The sequence below is a fragment of the Sus scrofa genome, chromosome 1, assembly GCF_054392235.1.
Source record: "Sus scrofa isolate SSC_HxYL_T2T_F1_AM1 chromosome 1, Sscrofa_HxYL_maternal_Yorkshire_Landrace_v2.0, whole genome shotgun sequence".
In the NCBI taxonomy this organism is placed as follows: domain Eukaryota; kingdom Metazoa; phylum Chordata; class Mammalia; order Artiodactyla; family Suidae; genus Sus; species Sus scrofa.
Window position 1 is genome coordinate 264,841,454 of NC_139383.1, and position 945 is coordinate 264,842,398.

Below are 945 nucleotides of genomic sequence, written 5' to 3' on the forward strand. Positions count from 1 at the left end.
AGACTGCCTGAGTTCCAATCATATTGCTACCAAATAGTAACTGTGACCCCTGGCAAGAGACTAAATCTCCATAAAATGGGGATCATAGCAGTACTTTCCCTGTACTGTGAGCAGATGCTCAGCAATTGCAGCTGCTGTCTGTGCCCCAGATACTGTTTTGTGTTTTAACTCATTTAATCCTCAGCACAGGTCTATGAAGTAGGTACCCACCTTATTCTCATTTTATAGGCGAAGTCCTGGAGGGTACTCAGCCAATGAGCGGCTAAATGGGATTTGAGCCCAGTCTGACTCCAGAACGCAGCTTTAACCCAGTTTTAAGTTGTCTTTTGAAAGGGGCTGCTGTATTACATGTTGGAGAGCTTGTAAAGCGCTTAGCAAAATCCTGGCAATTTTCTTCCTTCCTTCCTTCTTTCCTTCTTTTCAGGGCTGCACCCGCAGCATATGTAAGTTCCCAGGCTAGGGGTCGAATTGGAGCAGCAGCTGCCGGCCTACGCCAGAGCCACAGCAACGCCAGATGGGAGCCGCTCTGAGACCCTGCACTGCAGCTCCCGGCAATGCCGGATCCTTAACCCACTGAGCTGGGTCATGGATGGAACCCGCGTCCTCACGGATACTGGTCGGGTTGGTTACCGCTGAGCCACAAGGGGGAACTCCAAACTCTGGCACTTAATAAAATGCTCAGTTAATAGCACTCAATTTCTTACAGTCATTAATATTTGGTATTTTATGTTTGTTATAAAACAAAGCACGCATACAGCTCGAAGTTATTCAGCCAAAAATAAAGACTACTAAAACGGGCGGGATCTGACCCTGAGTCGGGACGGGCGCCCACCCAGCCTCGAGAGCCCGCCTGCGCGCGGGACACTCAGCGGGGCCCGGGGGCGGGGCGCTCGGCGGAGCCCGGGGGCGGGTTCAGGGAGGCTCCGCCCAGCCGCCACCTGCGAC